We start from the raw sequence: 7,896 nt of genomic DNA on the forward strand, positions 1-7,896 counted from the left end.
GCAGAGACGAACTCAAAGCCTTTAATCTTCACCTCTGATGAAGCTGCAGGAATCTGGATTGGGGACGCTGATGGATCACAGCTTCGTACATATTCATGACAAAATTATTGATGTTTCAACATGTTACTGCCACAACTGTGTTTGAACAAACCACTGGAAAGTGAAAATCGACTGCAATGAAGAAATATTTCTTTAAAAGCAAGTGCCACACAATGATCCATAGTCGACAACAGGTCTAGAGAAAAAATGTGTTGATGTATGAAGGATGAATTTTAAAGTATCTGCTTGTGGATTAGATTTTGATGTAGCAGTTACACAAAGAATGGAAGGAGGCAGGGAAGCTGCAGGCTACAGATGCTGGGCTTGGTGGCTAAGACCTTGGATCAGACTTTTTGAATACTGTAGAAAAAAAAAAAATACAGATGAAGTATTGTGAAGGAAAGATAAAATAACTAAGAGATAAAAAAACAAAAAAAACAGGGGTCTGAGTGGCGGAAAATGCTTTTAGACCAGGTGGGAAAATTATTTTTCTGACTAAACTTACACCCAAAGCTTTAGCATATCAATAAAAGTGTTTGAATGTATTTGTCCTTCAATAAAACCACTAACAATATTAATACATGTTAAAACATAAACATTTTGCTCAGCTATATCATAGTAAAACATTGTTTAAAGAAGGTGATGTTACTATCTGTGGAAAACAATTTGCAAGAATTTGCATTTTGCATTTTTCTCACTCTTTAAATTTTCAGAACAGTGAACCAATTTTAATGCCAGACAACCTGGGTAAATACAAAAAGCGGTTTTGAAATAATTATTTCATTTATTAAGGGAAATGAGGTATCCAAATCATCCTGGACTAATGTGGAAATACATTTTCTGGTTCTGGTTCAGCAACCACACCCAGGCCTAACAACTGTCAGATCTGTAGAAACCAGAAATCATTGAAGTAGAACGTCTCTGACTACATGAAGAAGGCTAAAAGGTCTCACAAAGCAACACATCATGTCCTGATCTAGAGAAATTCAGGAACAGCGAAGAAGCAAAGTCACTGAGATTAATCAGTCTAAAAAGTTTTTGGAAGACATAGCTAAGGCTGTGGGACACAAGTAAACCAGTGAAAGCAATTATTTTCAAATAGAGAAAACTTGGAACAGTAGTGAACTTTCCCAGGAGAGGACGGCCAACCAAAATTACTTGAAGAGCTTTAAAGCCCTGTTTTCAAATAGTACTTTTCGACATGAATCAACTCGCTTTTTAGGCTTTTCTGTTACTATTTTTAGTACCTTCTTGGATGCGGTTCAAACTGTGGTGCTAAAAGCACGACATCAGAAGACCGTCGGTCACTGATTAGCTAGGGGGTGACATCACTAGTAACAGCATACTTTAATAACTCATATTTTTAAACATTATATTCTAGTATGCTGGGTTTATTGTGTTTATGACCACTAGCTTACCCTCACATGTCCTCTATCTCGTACCCTTCGGTTTTTACCACTCCGTGGCGTCTCTCTCTCCTGTTCTTATTCAGAGAACTCTGTCTTGCCCCCTGCAGCCTTTTCTGTCTCTCTTCTTTTACTCTGAGTCTGACAACAGCCATAGACTAAGCACCTCTCAAGGCGGTTGTGTCTGTGTAACTGCAAATCATATTACGTTACTTTTTCAGACTGTGAGGCCGCCTTGCTATTTACAATCCTGCCCACATTGAGATGGAACTCAATTGTTATAGAAAACAAACCAAACCCGACCCGGGTCAATTAGAGTAGGTACTAATGGAAAAGAGGCATTAGATGACTCATCCAGGAAGAAGAAGACTGGACAGAAAGAAGACTGGACAAAAAGGACATCAATGGAAGATTTCCAAGGTGAAAACGACTGCTGACTGAAAAGAACATAAAGACCGGTTTCTTTTTGACAAAAACATCTTCATGATCCTAGAGATTTTTTAGAAAATATCCTAAAGACAAATGTGGAAAACTTTGGAAGGTGTGAGTCCAGTTACATGTGGCTTAAACTATTGCAGCATTTAGCAGAGAAACATCACACTGACAGTCAAACGTGGTCATTTTGAAACAATGCTAGTATGATGTTTTCACTTGCTTCTTCAGCAGCTGATCCTTCTTTAATGGGTGGAATCTAACAGAAACTCCTGCGGGAGAAAGTCCCACCATCGGGTGGAACTTTTAAACTCAAGTGCACAGGGATAATTAAACAGGACAGTGATTTGAAGCACTCCACCTATATATGGACAAACAAAAAAAACAAAATGTAGATTTTGGACTGGCCATATAAAAGTCTGAACCTAAATCTGATTGACAGATTGCCATAGTCTGTGTGTTTTCCTGTATGAGTTCCTGTCGTTTCCCTGAGGAGGTGGGCGTGGTACGCAGCCCTACAGCTGCACACCTGCAGGCAATCATCTGCTGGTGCGTTTAAGGAGCGTGCGGGACGAGCATTCTTCGCCTGATGGCACACGTAGAGTGGTAAACTCAAACTTCTGTACCTAAGCCTTAAACCCCGGTGTTTTGAGACTGGAGAACTTCCTGTTCGACCTTCTATTTACCCAAGCCTGTCTTACTGCTTTCCCAGGTCTCCGTGAGCTGCAACTCTGGACCTTTCAACCACAAACCCTCTGACAGCTAAACCTTGGACACAGTTTCCGGATCGACCTCGCAAGAGCTACCTGCCTGCCCGCTCTCTAGTAAGACCGCTCCGCCAAAACACGCCGTCGGATTACTCGGACCTTTGATAACACACTCACACGGACTGTGCACAGCCCCAAGCCACCACCTAGGATTTTCCGGTGAGCCGTGCAACAAGAAATAAGTTGGGAACGTTGCTGACTTTCCTTTTCATTCACAGAACCTGGTCGCTGAGTTCCGCTTGCCAGATCCAGCCTTATTGTGTTTAAAAAAAAACACCAATTCGGTCTTACCTGTCCGCCTCTGATTGTTTCTGCATGTGGGTCAGGAAACTCTCGAGTAGTATGTCAGGCATGACGTTAAACAGGAGGTTCATGCTCTAAATCATGGGTTAAAACAATTCTGCAAACAAGAGTGGTTTGAAATTCAACAGCATTATGAAAAGGCTCTTTGCCAGTTATTGCAAACAACGTATTAGGTTTTTGGGATTTAATAAATGAAATCATTTAAAACTGCTTTTTTGTATTTACTCGGGATATCTTTGATATTAAATTTTGTTATTGATCTGCAACATTTGTGAAAAAAAGCAAAGAAGGGCCAGTACTTTTTCATGGCACTGTATTTATTTAGTTTCATATAAAAAATCTCTAAACCTTAATACAGCATATAATCATGTCATTAAAAACCCCATATGGGCCTCCAGGCAGTGAGTGTTTTATAGTTTCTACTATCTAAAGCAAAGCTCCCATTAAACCCTGCATTTGCTTTTTTTTTTACTACTGAATGTGGAACTGTATCTCTGTGCAAAATCAGCTCTGCCATTCTCATAAAAACCAAACAGCATAGACATTGTATGCAGTGATGCAGAAAATAACTATGGAATATTTACAGCCACTGTACTGCAGATTTCAACTTTTGATTTGTGATAGTCATTACAGGTTCAAGAAAACATTTTTCTTTCAACATGTCATTACACAGATGAATCATTACACCATTCACTGGCTATTTGATGAACAGCTGAGAAATTGTCACCCCGCTGTTTAATCTGTAAAACAAAATTACTTGGAACACTTACTTTGCACAGCAATCAATCTGTTTTAGTCTATTTTTTATCAACTTCTTTTAATATAACTTTTTTTTTTTTGTTAAGATATGGTTGTCTACGTTTCCATTTACAATTAAAGACAATAACTCTATATTTAAAAGTGTGCTTTAAATGTGCCAGTAAAGTTCTATCATACTCGTTCATTATTTTGATTGGTCCAGAATAAATGCTAGTTAGCTCTTTTTTAGGTAGATTTGTATTTCAGCCACTGAAATTGTTAAATTACTACAGTCTACTTCAGGTTACTACAATTTATCTGCATTGATTTAGTCAGTTACTGGAATTTCCTCCTTTCTTGATACTTACCCTTTTGCTGGGTACCTCAGGTTCTTTTACTGGATCATTGCAACAGAGATTTTATTACTTGTGAATTTACTTTTATTTGTAAATAGAGAAAGCACACATATTGGTTAAAAATGAACATTGAAATATATTTACTTTCAAAAACCTAAACCTCAAGCTACCAGTTTGCCAGAGAGGCCAAAAGCACTAAAAAGATAAATCGGATCACATAGGCAAAAATCCCTATAAGGTCATTCTTGTTTTTCTGCTCACTTCATTGAAATTAACCTGTTGGCCGACCTCCCAAAAGCTGCAGATTTCAGGTTCTTGAATAGGTCATGAAGATTTTATTGCAGATGGCCTCATAAATCTGAAAGACAGAGCAGAAAATCCACTGACCCCATACATCACAGAAAGGTCAGCAGCATGACGCAGTGGAAGCAATCTGTCTTTCAGGGAGGTGGAGCCGAAAATCTTCAGTGATGTTTGGTGAATCTTGAAAGAAACGTCCAGAAAATTAAAGGAGGTACATTTGTATGGAAGAGGAAGGAGCAAGGACCTTTATAGAGGTTGATGTAGGTACATACCCCATGCAGCCCGTTGTACAAAAGTTCAAGGTCTTTATTTTCAGTCTCAAAAATATCAAACTTTTTACTTTAAACTGAAAACGTTTTAACAGGAAGTTGAACAAAAATAAATGATGCCACAGTTTTACTTATGTTTGAGTACCAGGCTGCACGGTGGCGCAGATGGTGATATTGTTGCCTTGCAGCAAGAAGGTCCTCAGTTCAACTTTCTTCCTCGAGGGTCTATCTGCATGGAGTTTGCATGTTCACCCTGTGCATGCGTGGGTTTTCTCCCGGTACTCCGGCACAGTCTGCCCTGGGATGGACTGGCGACCTGTCCAGGGTGTACCCCGCCTCTTGCCTGTAGACTGCTGGAGATAGGCACCTGCTCCCCCGCAACCCAGTATGGAAGAAGCTGGTATAGAAAATGGATGGATGGATGTTTGAAGACCAACAGAAGACCCTATACAAAAGAACTGAGGGCAGGTAGTCTTGGTCCTGGTCTATGCTGTGAACTATGCTTAAAACCAGAGTCTGTTCTGGGAAACCAAACCAGTTTAAATGAATTAAAACCAATTCTGAAAGAAAATCCAGCCAGGAATGAGTCAGAAGCTTGTTGATACCTAAAAAACATATGGCTGAGGTGCAACTTCCCACGAGACATTTAAAGAATTTTGGTGAGGTTCTATGAATCTATTTATGCTGATGTCATTTTATAGTTCATGCAGTTAGCTGGGTTAAAACCTGTGCTTGCCAGTCAGTTTTCTTAAAGTTTTCTGCAGTTTCTTTCCTTCTAGAAGATGTAGGAGCAGTAAGAGAGACACACAGCATGTTCTTTCTGTGTGCACTAGTTGCACCTGCTGTGTGCAGGTGGAAAATATAATTAAACTGTGACTAACACTACAGATGTTGAAGTATTTTACTCATAACAATGCCACTGAATTCCTGTATACTAATAATTTTCTGTAAGCTGCAATTTATTTTCCACTAGCTTCCTTTATTTTAATTATCACAGCTTTAATTAGAGGCAGGAAAGAAAGAAAACGGGTCAAGACTGAAGCTCTGAAGAACTGTAGAAACAATATGTAAATTTAACATTTTAAATATACGTTAGCAGGCAGTTAAAGCTAAGTTCAGCCCTGGTTGCGATGAAACTAGTCAGTATTCAGCAGCATACTGAATACTGCAGTTTACCTAATGGTTAAAACATGTAAGACTTGACTTGTCACACCCTTAAGACCTAAACACTTTAGATCTCTCCCTTATTTGAAGTGACTTAAAACATATCTGGGCCATAATGGTCAGGTCTGAACCCAATATACCATCAAGTGGGTTTCTGCCAAAAGCTTTTGTTGCAGTAAAAAAATAAATGAAAATTTGACTGTAAAGGTTCAGCTCTGTATTTGAATAGACCTCTTTCTTTCCCTGTGTTTTCTGAATATCCTGTGATCATTCTGAGACGGTTTTCAAGTAGCTCTTTTCATCTTGGAACGCACTTTTAGCTGCGGTAGCAACATCAAAGACATTGCTTCATGCAGTCACTACTAGCATACACAGATCAAGGTCAAACACAGTGTTTAGACAAAAACATGGCATCATCCAAATGATGTTTTAATTATTTTAGAATGGGTGCATTATTTGCATTTGGATCAGTTCATCCCTTTGCCTATCTGTACCCCCAATCTATACATACACATAGCCAACATGGCCCTTTCTTCTTTCTTTTCAAACCTGTTTTCAAACCATTTTATACATAGGTATGAAATGGTTTGTTTACAAATGCTCATATCTGTAACTACTGTAAATTCAACTGAATATTATCTGATGTTGTATCACACTCTGCTTCCATTTGTTTTCGTTCTGATCCCTGTTTAGGCTGGTTGACTCTTACAAAATATCGCAGATTATGATCCCTGATCAAATGAGAAGAGCTCTAAGCGACCAACTGCTGGTACAGAGTTTTCATTGGAGTCATATGACCACATTTACTTGCAGTTGACTGATTAAAATACAAAAATTATTTTAAGTCATCAGTTGTCAAAGTGGGTACCAAACGTCCCCCAGGTGGTTATGAAGTGAGGTGCAGTCAGTATAAAAGATACACATGGCTTTTGAGAGCAGGTATTACATTATGACCACTTACAGGTGAAGTCAATAACACTGTCTATCTCTTCATACAGGGCAGCAAGAGACATTTTTCCTCACAGCTGATTTGTTAGAAGCAGTGAAATGGGAAAACATTACAGTAAGTTTGATGATGAAATTATGATGGCTGGATGACTGGGTCAGAGTATCTTCAAAACTGCAGCTCTGGAGGGATGTTTGTGGTTCAAGGAAGAACCAGTGGTGAACCAGCGACAAGGTCATGGGGATTCAAGGTTCACTGGTACATGTGGAGAGAAAAGGCTGGCCAAAAGATCCAATCCAACAGAACAGCCTCTGTAGCTCAAATTATTGAAGAAGTTGCCGCAGGTTCTGACAGAAAGATGTTGAAATGCAAAATGCATCACCATTTATTGCATAATGGGCAGCTCTGTAGCTATGTAGGCAGACATAATGCTATGCCTGATTGACCTGACATGGAATGTCCTCATGAGGGTCTTTATGAACATATTTTATGGGCTTCCCTTTACCTTATCAAGGTTTTTAATTCACACCAATATCAGATTTTACTCATTTTTTCTACTTCGAAATTTCTGATTTTCTGTCAGGTAGCTTTCATATCGACGCATGCTCTGATTCAGTTTCTTATTTTTGGGACAATCCACATTTGCTGTTACTTTGATTTGTTAACAGATGTTTATTTTCCTTTATTTTTCTGCCTGCTGGTCTGTATCTGTTCTAATGGTCTAATGTCTAATAAAAATATGCATAAAGTAACCAAGATCTATGAGGTTTGGATGAAATACAACTCACCTCAAAAGCAGGTACAGCAGTTTTCAGGCCACTGGAAACAGAAACTCTTCCAGTTCAAGTGCAATCTTTTGTCCTGGTGTTTTTTTCTAACATTCATTATTTTTAAGATCTTATAGGTTTCCATCTTTAAAATCTTTTCGACCGTAAAAGTACTGCTTTGTTTCTTTTTGTCATTTATATAATCCTCCCACAGTCGTTTCAGTGGTCCAACATGCTTCCAACTGAGTAGCTTGGTGCTTGAGAGCTACTCTGTACCAGCCTCAAAATACCTCACAAACAAATATTTCTACTCATGCCTTTGTGAGAGACTGATGCTTTCTGAAGTTCAATAACAGAAGCAGAACCTTAAAATCTAGTGGGAATAGATCAAACAGTTTCGCAGACA

General features: G+C 38.8%; 1 long non-coding RNA gene across 1 annotated transcript; it reads left to right on the forward strand.

Moving 5' to 3' along the window:
- Positions 1 to 2,357: 2,357 nt before the first annotated feature.
- LOC124879789 lies at positions 2,358 to 3,888 on the forward strand. Its single transcript, XR_007041123.1, has 2 exons — positions 2,358 to 2,483; positions 2,590 to 3,888. It is a non-coding gene; the product is annotated as an uncharacterized LOC124879789 (long non-coding RNA).
- The last annotated feature ends 4,008 nt before the right edge of the window (positions 3,889 to 7,896 follow it).

The sequence above is a fragment of the Girardinichthys multiradiatus genome, chromosome 13, assembly GCF_021462225.1.
Source record: "Girardinichthys multiradiatus isolate DD_20200921_A chromosome 13, DD_fGirMul_XY1, whole genome shotgun sequence".
NCBI lineage: Eukaryota > Metazoa > Chordata > Actinopteri > Cyprinodontiformes > Goodeidae > Girardinichthys > Girardinichthys multiradiatus.